Source organism: Malaclemys terrapin, chromosome 1, assembly GCF_027887155.1.
Source record: "Malaclemys terrapin pileata isolate rMalTer1 chromosome 1, rMalTer1.hap1, whole genome shotgun sequence".
Lineage (NCBI taxonomy): Eukaryota > Metazoa > Chordata > Testudines > Emydidae > Malaclemys > Malaclemys terrapin.
The window spans coordinates 155,959,368-155,972,783 of record NC_071505.1 but is presented as its reverse complement, the minus strand read 5'-3'; the positions used below and the strand labels follow the sequence as shown (position 1 = coordinate 155,972,783).

At 39.2% G+C, this 13,416-nt stretch overlaps 2 protein-coding genes across 3 annotated transcripts in view; one reads left to right on the top strand and one right to left on the bottom strand.

Moving 5' to 3' along the window:
• CMSS1 (cms1 ribosomal small subunit homolog) overlaps positions 1 to 13,416 on the top strand; it is a 360,808-nt gene that overhangs the window by 174,450 nt on the left and 172,942 nt on the right. The window contains exon 2 of one of the 2 annotated variants that reach the window (XM_054044797.1): positions 12,518 to 12,567. The exons of the other annotated variant lie outside the window; for it this stretch is intronic. The gene's annotated coding sequence lies outside the window, so the exon portion shown is untranslated. The remainder of the gene's footprint in view (positions 1 to 12,517; positions 12,568 to 13,416) is intronic. 2 annotated transcript variants of the gene reach the window in all.
• The window catches only part of FILIP1L (filamin A interacting protein 1 like), a 296,405-nt gene that overhangs the window by 163,823 nt on the left and 119,166 nt on the right, over positions 1 to 13,416 (bottom strand). The gene's annotated exons all lie outside the window — the stretch shown is intronic.

Sequence of the window (13,416 nt, the reverse complement as noted above, 5' to 3'; positions counted from 1 at the left end):
ATCGGGCATGTTTAATCTTAGAAAAGAAGACTGAGGGGGGACCTGGTAATAGTTTTTAAATAAGGGCTGTTATAAAGAAGATAGGGATCTATTGTTCTCCATGTCCACTGAAGGCAGGACAAGAAGTAATGGACTTAATTGCAGCAAGGGAGATTGAGGTTAGGTATTAGGAAAAACTTTCTATCTGTAAGGGTAATTAATCACTGGAATAGACTTCAAAGGGAAGTTGTGGAATCCCAGTCATTGGAGATTTGTAAGAACAAGATGGACAAACGCCTGTTAGGAGTGGTCTGAGTTTACCTGATCCTGCCTCAGTGCTGAGGGCTGGAGTTGATGAGCTCTCAGGGTCCATTTGCACAATCAGAGACATCACTTAGGGAATGAACAGGGCTCTGACATCCCTGTTTACCCTGGACCACACTTTTGTATGTCCTCTGTGTGAAATCCCAGAAGTTTTCTCTCTCTGAGTAGTGTTCAACAGAGGGATTATTTTGTTTGGCTCATTTGTGTGTTCTTCCAGCTGCCCAGTGGCCTGCTTTCCATGAAAGACACTCTGTCTTCTTTGTTAACAAGCTTCAAAACAAAGTTTTGGTTTGAGTTTTTGAATTACAGGTTTAGGCAGGCTCTTACTTTTTACTCAACCCTGTGTGCACATCTTTATTATTTATTGTATTCTCAATAACTGATTAATCAGTAATCCCTGAACTAGCAATTTTCCTGTGGAATGGAAAGGGTTTATTTTCTGGTGGGGTGTGTTAAGGAGTTGAAATGAAATTCAGGTTGGTCTTGAGTTTCTTGACATGCCAAAGCGTTTGTTCTGTTAGCATTGCCTTTCTCCCTGTAAATCAGACATTCTTCTTGGGTTGCATAAGGTTACTCGTGACATGATTAATGCAGGAAGGTTAGAGAGGAATGACGTAGTGGCTCATGCAAAGTTTACCTGAGAATTATCTCTAGCTCTCTACTGTTTAGTGTCTGCGTGAGTCATGTGCTGACGCCTTGCCATCTCTTGTTCTTCAGCTGGGTAAGATCACACTTACCTCACTTTATGCATTTCTTCTTTTCATGCCAGATCTGATTAGAAGCACTTTTGTTTTAAACCCTATATTTATGAAACATTAAATATATTTTTTACAGATAAGTGACCTCTTTTTTAAGCAGAAAGAGCCATTTGATATTTGTGGTTCAAGCAACTGTGGAAACTCGGTGGGGATATTGCTGTCCTTAGATGAATTCTGTTTCTATCAACTTTAGCTCTTTTTAAATGCCTGAGGATTTAATAACGATTGCTTGACAGCAGGAATGAGCTTCGCTGTAGGACCATAAGTCCTCAGATATTGGCGTTCACTAGCCATCCTGATATGGGTGTGTGTGCACATATCCAAACTTTATGCTGTAAAAATATAGGCAAGTTTGTAGCAAAGCCACTGGTGTTTGAACCCTGCTGTTACTTTACAGCTATCTCAGCTGAGGCCATGCCTACAGCTACAACTGTTTCAGGGAAGCTCTTTATAACAGTCGATTCCTTAACAGGGTTACAGCAAGGTTCCAGTTATTGGTGAAGATGGAACATGAATTTTGTCCCTGATGCATGTTAAAGCCTTAGACCTTGTCCAGTAGTCTGGGGTCAGGCTTCTGATTAGTTTGTAACTCTCTGGCACATGTGGGTGGGTTCAAGATATAACTGGGTGAAGGCTCACAGTTTCCCAAGTCTGGCCTACTTCAACCTCCTTTTTCTATTATTCTATTATTCTTCTTTAAGACATAGATTTCTTACAGGCTCTTTGAAGTGTGTACTGTGGAGTTAGCCACCAGGCTTGTTAGAACTAGGGCATAATTCTAAGAGATGCCAAGTGGTCTCAAGTCCCGTTTAAAGAGATCAATGTGGGCATGAGGACAATGAACACCATGCAGAAGGTTCTCAGACTTTTGCAAGCTTAGTGCGTTTCCTTTGTCAGACTATCATGAAGTCTTTGGCACACTCATACACCCGAGTTTAGCATATGGTAGCACTGTGTCTACTACTATGTGTATAAACTATATAAACAGTAAGCATTTTTTACACAACATAATACAAATTAAGTATAGCAATAGAGGCTAATAGTGAAAATTTGCTGTCATTTTTCAGCCAGCTCCTACTGTTCAACATTGCAAAGCCCTAATGTGGGACACAATGTGTGGAAAAAGATCTAAACTGGTGAACATAGAAAAAGGATATGTGGACATTTAAAATGCCCTGGGATTCATTCTTTTAGTGAAAAACTCTTTCTATAACCCCAGTTTCATAATTCTTAATTTGTGATATTTTTAACAATAAAAGAGAGGGAACACAAAATTTGTTTGGAGCATAGATAATGCTGGGACCAAAATGAATGACATCCCTCTAAACGATGTTTACTTGAAAAGTATGGGTAAAGGAAAGTATGCTTTGTAGGAAACTGGGTAATTCCCTGAATTGTACCTGACAAAAACTGTACGGATGGTTGAAAATAAATGGTATAATACATACACCTCTACCTCGATATAACGCAGTCCTCGGGAGCCAAAAAATCTTACTGCGTTATAGGTGAAACTGCGTTATATTGAACTTGCTTTAATCCACTGGAGTGCGCAGCCCCGCCCCCCTGGAGCACAGCTTTACCACGTTATATCCGAATTTATGTTATATTGGGTCGTGTTATATCGAAGTAGTGGTGTAGTTGTGGATTGCATTATTGAAATGCATATTTTAACGAGACAAGAAGGTAAGGTGATAGGAACAGCCAGCATGGATTTGTAAAGAACAAATCATGTCAAACCAATCTGATAGCTTTCTTCGATAGGATAACGAGTCTTGTGGATAAGGGAGAAGCTGTGGATGTGGTATACCTAGACTTTAGTAAGGCATTTGATACGGTCTCGCATGATATTCTTATCGATAAACTAGGCAAATACAATTTAGATGGGGCTACTATAAGGTGAGTGCATAACTGGCTGGATAACCGTACTCAGAGAGTTGTTATTAATGGTTCCCAATCCTGCTGGAAAGGCATAACGAGTGGGGTTCCGCAGGGGTCTGTTTTGGGACCGACTCTGTTCAATATCTTCATTAACGACTTAGATATTGGCATAGAAAGTACGCTTATTAAGTTTGCGTATGATACCAAACTGGGAGGGATTGCAACTGCTTTGGAGGACAGGGTCATAATTCAAAATGATCTGGACAAATTGGAGAAATGGTCTGAGTTAAACAGGATGAAGTTTAACAAAGACAAATGCAAAGTGCTCCACTTAGGGAAAAAAAATCAGTTTCACACATACAGAATGGGAAGAGACTGTCTAGGAAGGAGTACGGCAGAAAGGGATCTAGGGGTTATAGTGGACCGCAAGCTAAATATGAGTCAACAGTGTGATGCTGTTGCAAAAAAAAGCAAACATGATTCTGGGATGTATTAACAGGTGTGTTGTGAGCAAGACACGAGAAGTCATCCTTCCGCTCTACTCTGCACTGGTTAGGCCTCAGCTGGAGTATTGTGTCCAGTTCTGGGCACCGCATTTCAAGAAAGATGTGGAGAAATTGGAAAGGGCCAGAGAAGAGCAACAGGAATGATTAAAGGTCTTGAGAACATGACCTATGAAGGAAGGTTGAAAGAATTGGGTTTGTTTAGTTTGGAAAAGAGAAGACTGAGAGGGGACATGATAGCAGTTTTCAGGTATCTAAAAAGGTGTCATAAGGAGGAGGGAGAAAACTTGTTCACCTTAGCCTCTAAGGATAGAACAAGAAGCAACGGGCTTAAACTGCAGCAAGGGAGGTCTAGGTTGGACATTAGGAAAAAGTTCCTAACTGTCAGGATGGTTAAACACTGGAATAAATTGCCTAGGGAGGTTGTGGAATCTCCATCTCTGGAGATATTTAAGAGTAGGTTAGATAAATATCTATCAGGGATGGTCTAGACAGTATTTGGTCCTGCCATGCGGGCACGGGACTGGACTCGATGACCTCTCGAGGTCCCTTCCAGTCCTAGAATCTATGAATCTGTGAATCTATAAGAATTTATCTAGTTACACATTGAAGGTAAAGTTATACTGGACAATTCATTTTAATGAAAATAATGTAAATCTATAAGAGTATGGTTTTTAAATTTAAGATATTCTGAAGTCATGGAACAAATTCTGTTGTATTATTTGTGAAATATGTGATCATGAAATTAAAGATTATCATAATGCATATACACAAAGGAACAGTGTTAAAATTGCACTTGCAACCTTAACATTGTTTGCACTTTTTTCCTATTAAAAAAAATCTTCTGAAATCTGCATTGGTTTCATTGAGTTACAAATAAAACTGTGGATGGATTAATGTTGAAAGAATTTGAAAATCTAACTTACTCTTCACCACTTAAATTGTGTGTGAGTTTTTTAAATAATTTACAGCTTGAGCAATGAAACAGGTCCGGTATGTTTCACTTTCTTGTTCTTATGCTAACAATATGTGGGTTGCAAAAGTTTCAGTAATGTATAAGTAGCTTTTCATTGAAATATTTTAAACTTGTTCAAAAAATTCTAAGATTTTGTTTTTTGTTTTATTTTTGTTTACCAAAACCAAATGTGTAGTACAAACTCTCTTTAATAAAGTAAAAATCAAAAATAAAATTTAGATATTTTCACTCTGCTATGTAAAAACCCTTCACCTAAAATCTTGAGGAAGGACTTCATCAGCAGTCCAGTTAATGTTGAGCTGAAATTTCACTTAGCTACTTAAGTTAAGTAGCAAACCATATGCAAATAACCCCATTCAGTGTTCCTTACCCAGTCAAAACTCCTGAGTTCAATGGGAGTTCTGAGTAAGGAAGGGCCCAAAAGCAGGAAGCAGATTTACTAAAGACTGTCCTGGCTCAGGTAACCTAATAACAAGTGTAACAAGCCAAAATAACCAAGTTACTTTTGTGGCCAGAACTATAGTGCATTGTCTGCAATTATTTGATTACCTAATTCTGTAAGGGATTTATTTACTGTTTGCACATGACATGCCTCACTCAGAACAAAAATAACTTGCTTTGTTCAATGTTTTCATAGTGTCTTGCCTTCACATGTAGTTTGTCTATAGTCAGTGCTGCTCACCATTGCTATTTTTACCTTCATCACCAGGTTTGTTAATGTGTGTAGTTGACAGTTTTTTTCCAGTGAGGCTTGCAACATCTTTTAGTGTTTCATTTTCCCCAGAGCTTTTCATTTTACAGATTTTCTTGTGTTCTCTTTGGCAAGTGTTTAAAATGCAACAGCGGCCAACAACGTTACAGTATCCCTCTCTTTGTCTCTAATGGAAACCCTGTGATGTCTCTTAAAAAAAAAGTAGAAAAAAATCCATCTTTTATTAATAAGTGCAAGTATTATTGTATTTCTATTGCCATTTGCAATGTATAAATCACAATGATGTAATAAGAAGACCAAAGGAAGCATGCAGATGACGTACGTAGCTTTACATTAGATGGTGCTACTTTATGTTCTGTAGAGAATCCATGAAACCTCTGGCACCTGCTCTTCCGATTGTTAGCCTAGAGTTTGCACGCTCAGTATGTAAATTAATCATATGATCAAAAAAACCCAACAAACAAAAATGAAACCAACACAAGTACACAACAGCTGTCATACATCAAAATGACCAGGGGAAACTCAAAAGTAAAAAAAGAAAGGACAATCTCAAGCAGATAGAAACAGAGCAACCAAAACCAGGAAGCAGATGGATCTGGCAGTCATATGCATGCCAGTCAATGGAAGTGCCACATATGTAAGCACAGATGTAATGTAGTTGGAAGATACAAAGAGAAGCAGTGCTGTAACCTAGAGTCAGGATCCAACATTCAAAGCTCAGTATTTTACTGAGGAGAGTTGTGTCTTGGGTCAGATTGCTCCCTTCTGAACTGTACTATTAGGGTTTTGACTCAAAGTCCCAATAGAAAATGCTGTATTAATTACAGTACCTTTATTTGACTATTGTTTGTATGGGGGAGGCCAGATGATACCTCCTTATCTGCCTTCTTTTAAGACTGTCCCCTGACTGTTTTGGCTTCCCCTTCTTGTAAAAGAGAGCGTTAACCATGTTCGAACAGCATGGCTGTTGAGAAAGATATCGGCTAGTGACCTGAGCATGGGACGAAGAGCCAGGAATGCCTGAGTTCTTTAAACTCTGACACTGACTCCTTTTGTTGGCTTGGATATGTTGCCTGATATCTTTCTGTCTCAATTCCCATGTGTGAAATGGGGCTGATAATATTATCTACCGTTGAAAAATACGGGGGGAAATTAATGACAATTCTCCCCTCCCCCTTTTTTTTCAATTTATTTTTCACTGAAATTTCAAAATTCCGAAGAATGTTGACTAGCCTATCTCCCCAGGGGAATTGTGATAATTGGTTACTGTTTGTCAAATGCTTTAAAGATGAAAAAAGAAAAATATTATATGAATGAAATAAAATTATTGCTTGTATTATGTTGGTAGTTGTGAGGGATAACACTCCGTATACAAAAATCAGGAAACAGACAGGACTTAACTCCAGGGCAGCTGTAGTGTGTGAGTATAACTTTAGCAGTATGTTTTTGGCGTTCAAGCAAGGAGATCTGGGTTCAGTTCCCAACTACGCCACATGCTTTATATATGAAGTCCCTTTCCCTTTCTGTACATCAGTTTCTCAGCTGTAAAATGAGCATAATAATACTTCCTTTCTCAGTTTTGTCTATTTAGATTGTAAGCTCTTGGGGGCAAGCACTTTCACTTATGTGTATATGCCATATCCTAAAATAATGAGACACTAATCTCAGTGTGGGCCTCTAATAGGGTTACCATATTTCCACAATCAAAAAAGAGGACACTGGGGGGGAGCCCCGCTCTAGCCCCGCCCCCATCCACTCCCTCCCACTTCCCACCCCCTGACTGCCCCCCTGCTTCTTGTCCCCTGACTGCCCCCTCCTGGGACCCCTGCCACTAACTGCCCCCTAGGATCCCACCCCCTATCTAAGCCTCCCTGTTCCTTGTCCCCTATCTGCCCCCTCCTGAGTCCCCCCCACCCTAACTGCCCCCCTAAGACTCTACCCCCTACTTGTACCCTGACTGCCCAAAACCTTATTCAGCAGGGGAGGGGGAGCAGGGGGAGGAGCTCCAGACTGCCGGAGGCCCAATGCGAACGGCCAGCTGGCGAACTGCGAATGCAGGGAGGGGGAAGAGGGGAGTGATTTCAAGCTGCAGGGGAGAGGAGGGGGAAGCAGAGAAGGGGCTCTGGCTGCTCTGGCTGCCAGAGCCCTGTGCGAGTGGCAGGATCCAGCCGGCTGCCCTGTCAGCCGCGCGCGCTCTGCGTGGGGGGGAAGTCCGGACATTTACACATTCCCCCCGGACACTATTTTTAACTCAAAAAGCCGGACATGTCCGGGAGAATCCGGACAAATGGTAACCGTAGCCTCTAAGTAATACCATAACAATAATACAGCAAAACTGATTGCATTAGCCAGTACAAATTGTTAGATGATAATCTACAATTAAATTCAACATGGCAAACTAGATTACTTACAACAATGACATTTTAAAGGTCATTGGACTGTCTGGTTTAGTGGTGATAAGATAGATTGCACATTTTTGTTATGTTTGAGGATTCTGTATTTTTTCGTAACAAACAAGTCCCATGTTTTATTGAGCCAACATCCCTGTGTGGGTATATATGACATTTGCTAACCTGGAACCTGTTGTTTTTTCTTCTATAAGACTTTTATCCTGAGATAGCCCCTTTCTCTATGTGTGAAGCGTCAGTAGAGGTCTGTGTCTATTTACGTTTACTGCTTCAAGAAACTGCTTCAGAGAGTAGGAAAACCCCTTTCATAACGTAAGAAAACCCCTTTCATAACTTAAATACTACTTGATCTGTAAAACAATGAAACTAAATTTAAAAAAACAAAAAACAAAAAACCTCACCAGAACTGGATGAATTTGGGTATATAGAATAGTATGCTCATGACTGATATTACAATTTCAAGGATGCCTCACAGTAGGGAGGGACTCCTCCCAAGCCAGTTGTTTACATGAACCTAAATTTAAGCACCAATCCATTGGCCAGCCAGGAAAAGACAATGGCAGACCATTAGAGTTAATGGGAAAACATTGGAACAATATGAAACTGAAAAGAAAACCCCAGTCTTGGGCCATGTCTACGCTACCACTTATGCTGGGAAAACGTATGTTGCTCAGGGTTGTGAAAAAACACCCCAAGCGACGTATGTTTGGCTGGCATAAGCGCTCATGTGCACAATGCTATGTCGGTGGGAGAGTTTCTCCCACCGACATAGCTACTGCTACTCGTGGAGGTGATTTTATTATGTCGACAGGAGAGCTTTCTCCCATCGACATAGAGCAGCTACACGAGTGATCTTACAGGGGTGCAGCTGCATCGGTACAGCTGTGCCCTGCAAGTTTGCTTGTGCAGACATGGCCTTAAGCTATGGCTACACTACAGAGCTTACGCTGATAGTGCTGACATAGCTATCGCCTCTTGCGGAGGTGGAATTATTAAGCCGACAGGACAGTGCTCTCCCATTGGCTTAGAGCGTCTTCACCAGATGTGCTATAGTAGTGCAGCTGCGACAGTGTTAATTTGTAGTGTAGACTTGCCCTGAGAGGGAAGGGAATTTCTCATACTGTGAATCACCATAATCTGAGAGAGAGAAAAAAAATAACTGCAAACCTTTAAAAGAAAAGGAGTTTGAAATGAAGGCCATCCAGAAACTGAGGGCCAGCATCAAGGTGGGTGCTGTCTGTGAAATGCTCGATCCACTTTGTGATGGAGGTACGCTGGGAAACTGTTGAGTGGAAATAGATAACGTATTAGAAAAGGGAATCTAGTTAATATAGAAGTGTAAAACGCGAGGTTCTGTCTTTGTTTATTTTTTTGTGTAACTTGTCTGTATTTGCTTTTCCCTGACTATTTCATCTTTGATTTTTCTATCAAATAAAGCTTTTGTTTATTTTTATCCCAAGCAGGTCACTGTTGTGCAGAGTGTGTGTGTCAAAGTGAAATGATAATTGGGATCAGGTTTCACTCTTTTGGGGATTATGAACCAGAGGGGAAAAGTCTGAGTGTCTGGTAATTAAGAACGTTGATAAATGAATTTGGGGAGACCCGGGACTGGAAGGGCTGTTGGGGTCACTTTGCAAAGAGTAACTAGGATGGTGGAAGCCAGGGTGAGACTTGTATGCTTATAGGTTATCTATGGTGTCAAGGCTTGGGTTTGTAGCAGCATAGCATTAAGGCACCTTAAATAACAAGGCAGGTGGGGACAGCACCCCTTATTGGTCTGGATGATCCCCACAATGTCATAGTGAAGCTTGTCAGTTGTGCTGGTAAGGCTACCTGCTCCAATCCATATGTTATCTATGTGCTCCATTTTGGGAAAGGAGTGAACAGCAAAAACCAAAACACCTGTATCAAGTGATCTAATTACTATGGGTCCTTTGACACCAGGAGATCCAAAAACCATCCTTGTGTCCACTTCTTCTTGAGTTCTGAGCAAGGCTTGGGCTTTTTCAACACATCTAATGATGCTGGACTTTGCTACTTCACCACTGGAAAAGCCTCCAGTAAGGAGGAGGGCTTGTGTTGGGTATGCTTCTGCACTCTAAGGTGCGTTTTGAACCATATAGTCAAAGAGGAGTTTTACAAGAGTCTTCCTATTAGAAGCCATGTTTAGAAACTTTTTCCATGGAGGCAAAGGGGCATCCACCAATCACCTGGTATTTCTTTCATCCAATCTTAGATCCTGTCTGGCGTGGTCTTTCTGCAATTTTCACAGAGTTACTGTTGTCATATCTGTCAAAGACTTTGATTACAGAATTAGCTTTGTCATATCCTTTTAGGACCTGCCTCAAGTACTCAGCGACCAATTCATCAGATGTGTGGAATTTGTCTCCAGCCATAATTTGTATGCCAGCCCTGGTGTCTGATGTACACTGTGGTTTCTTTGTTGTATGCTCTTAGCTCATGGATTCTTTCAGTTTGAGCTTCCAGCTGATGCCTTAATTCAACTTTGTTTGTTTGTTTCATTGTTCGATCAGCATGGAAGAGGGACATAGATACAGGTTGTATTGCATGATTAAGAACAGTTGCAATTGAAACATCATCTTTGCATCTTGGTAAGGACAGGACTCGGCGGAAAACAATTTCTGGACTGATAGCTGCTGTAATTGTCTCTCCCTTGGTAGGCTTAAATTTGGTCATTTAGCCATGTCAGCAAATGTTTGAATGCCAGAATTCGTGACTGGGCTGAAGAAGCTGTAGTGTCCCCTCAGGATCAAATACACCTCTCACAACTCTCTCTCTCTTTGTTCTTCACTAACATCTGCTATTTTCAGTAGAGACCCTTGTGTATATGATGTTACTTGCAGTCCAGTAGACATGTTGATAATTACCTCTGGAAGTGATTCAAGGTCAAACGGGTTTGTCATATTGTTGACGACATGGTTGGTAAGAGCTGTAACATGCTTTTCATCCCTCTTCAGTGCAGAGACAAGGGCTTGTTTGTGGACTTTGTCCTCACAACTACTTTTTAGGCCACTTCTTTCTCTCATAACTTTTTCATATTCATAATATGAAACGGTTCAGTGTCATCTCTAACACTGATACTGATCTGTGTATAAGTATCACTGAATTAAAAAGCTAGTTTCTAGAATATTTCAAAGGATAGTGCTGTATGCCTAGGCAATTACAAACTGGAACCTTTTACAAGGCATACTAGATGCTACATTGTATGTACCAAAACTTACAAATGGAGTAGCATTACATTAGGAATTCACATACATTTATATCTACTCACTAGGCAGTACAAACTGAGGGCATGCAATCTACTGGTGCACAGCCTTCGGTGTGAGACTGATTTGGTCATCAAATTTTAGTTGAAAATTTAGAAAACTTGTGAGATACTCTAAGAATTAAGAATATGTGATTTGAAAACTTTTCATGTTAATATATTGCAAAATGTTGATATTCACCATTTTTGCCACATGCTAAACAGCATCATCATTTCTGGGAGAAAAAAAACTTGCCCATGCAAAATCAATAAAAATATTTTAATACATCGTCTTTTGGTAGCTTTGACCAATAAATATCACATTAAGGTATTGACATTAACTTAAATAGTAAAAACTGTAGTCAGTCATGTTGCAGTATTTCTGGAACTATCTAAAAAAAAGGACACTTTCTCATTTTGGTTACCATTATTTCACCTCTCCTACAGGCTTACAGCACCACTTGATAGCTCTACATCAGACCTCTTCAAAATGGATGTAAAAATAAGCTTTCAATAATATACGATGTAGGTGTGTGTAGCGTGGATACATTAAATTCCAAAAAATATGGCCCTTTTTGGAGATTTGCCCCATGCCTACTTATATCAATGAGGAACAAATAAACAAAGCCTCCAAAACGTCCTTGCTTATGGAGACTTTAATTTCAAATCAAGGACAGGAACAATCCTGTTCAGATTTTACTGTGGATTTAGGCACAGGTTTCATATAACCCTGTTCATAAAACATATTTTCCTTTCACTAGAGACCACTTGTTGCAGGATAACTAATGTCCACTATACGTATTTAGGAACAGCAAAGAGTTTTCAAAAGTAAAAAGAAGCAAAGATTAATAAACACAATTAAAAAAATTATTTTTCAAGAAAAAAACTGATTTTTCTTAACTTGTAATAACTAGAGCTGGTTGACATTTTTCATTTTGAAACTTTTTTAAGAAACATTTTTGGAAAACTAACACTTTTGTGAAAAAATTTTAATTTTTAAAAAATTGATTTTTTTCAACAAAAAATCAAAACTACTTGTTTATATGTGGTTTTTGGTCCCTAGCCCATTTTCACACTTTGCCACTGTAAACGGAAAAGAAGGGAGTGGTGCAGTGAAAATTTAATTAGCTACAAAACAAATTACTTTGATCACAGTTGTTTACAAAAGTTGACAATTATTTGGAATCAACTTCAAAATTCAGCATGGTAAGGACAAGCAAAGACACTGTGAGACATATGCCTAATGATTGCATATAAGAGCCCATGCACACACGTCAGAATTCAAATAAATATATAATATTGCTCATTTTTTAAACACCATGAAATCTGAATGAAGGACCTTCATCTCCAGCAAGCAAGCTTCTCTCTTAAGTGACCACCTTGAAGTCTCCACATGTGGTTCTCAGTAGTTTTATTTGAATTTTAGTTGAAAACCCACCTCTATTAAGTAACCCTTTTTTTTAACTGGTCCCTTGGGTTTCACTGTACTAATACAAAATTTCCTTTATTGCTTGTTTGTATATATTAGCAGTCTCCCTGTTAATGTTAATTACTGGGTCTAAGAAATGGCAATTTCCTGTTCTGATGTTAGCATCTTGTTTTCTTTGAGTTGTTCCATGGTTGTCATGATATCCACAATTAATTATTTTGGAATTACTGGTGTTTTTAAAGTGTGATAATACTTAGTGATGATTCTTACTTTTCTTAATTGTAGGTAAGAATACTTCTTGCAGTGCTTTTGCCCTTGGTGGAATTTCACGTTTGGTAAAGTATTAACCAATCTTTATTAAAAGCTTTGAAATGTTACCTTTCTGCTTTTCAAAGTGGGGCTTGCCTTAGTAACGGTGCATGGTTCTCTGAATCATAGCAAAAACCATATAGACAAGATGATTACCAAGTAATTATACGTGTTCTTAAATGCTTGTTATAAAACATTTGAAGTTTCATATAAATGCTTTTGTTGGTTTTCATCCCCATTTTCTATGTTAAAAATGTAGGCATATTAAAGGAGTTTATAATTAGCAGGTACAGATGAGGCTGTAACTTGTTTAGGCCCTAATTAAATGCTATATTTAAGCACATGGGATTACTTAAAGTTTAGCTTAAAGTTAAGCATATACTTAAATACCTCACTGAATCATGGTTTTAATGATGAGACAAAGGGTTGCAAAAGTAGGATTTCAAACTCTTGCTCTTTTGAGTAGAGAAGTCTGATAGGTCATTATTGTATGGATTGTTTAGCAATGGAAGGGACCTCTCTGCTATATTTCCCCTCCCTGCCCCCCAAGTATTGACTCTAGAATTAGCTATTGTATGTTGTGATGATAGAATTCTAGGGACAAGACCATTCATTTAGAAGTTGCCACTGGTTAGCCTAGTGAGAGGAGAATTGGTACATTGTGGAGAGTATAACTATAAATATGATTTCCTGTGTATTGGACACAGTTTGCCAGTTGCTGGAAACTTTTTTAGAAAAGAGATCTTGTCTGGTTACAATTCACAATTAAACTTATGGAAATTGACTTTTGGTTGAGAACAGCAGGCCATTTCTTTTTGCCAAGGATACTGTACATTGGTACATAGTATTTCAGCGCTGATGTTTGCTTTTTCTAT